This window comes from Micropterus dolomieu, linkage group LG04, assembly GCF_021292245.1.
Source record: "Micropterus dolomieu isolate WLL.071019.BEF.003 ecotype Adirondacks linkage group LG04, ASM2129224v1, whole genome shotgun sequence".
In the NCBI taxonomy this organism is placed as follows: Eukaryota; Metazoa; Chordata; class Actinopteri; order Centrarchiformes; family Centrarchidae; genus Micropterus; species Micropterus dolomieu.
The window spans coordinates 2890344-2890835 of NC_060153.1; positions in this window are offsets into that span (position 1 = coordinate 2890344).

Sequence of the window (492 nt, forward strand, 5' to 3'; positions counted from 1 at the left end):
ATGTTGAACTTGACGGAAAAGAACAACACATGTCTGTACCTGTTTGGTCATATCCCCATTATAAATTCTTTTCTTTATCAGAATGTTCTTGTGTGTAAATCGGTAGTTATCCAGACATATTGTCACATATTGATTTCAGTTATACATATTTCATTTTGTCAACACTATATTTTATGTAACGTATAGCCTAAATCTCTAAAACCATTTAAATGTCTTTGAGCAGAAAGCGAGCGTGACATTATTGAGTGAGAGATCTAGAGAAGCTTTTCGGGCTGTAATGAAGACGAGCAGCGTTGTTTGCAGTGGTGGCTTGAGAAAATGATGATGAAATGTTTTCGCTGCGTGTTTGATTGGCATACCTTACACCCAAGATAAACACTCCTCATTATGGAAATGTATTCATATCACTTTGGCTTATATCCAGTGTGTGTGTTATAACAGTTAACACACACACACACACACACACACACACACACGCATACACAGGTTCAT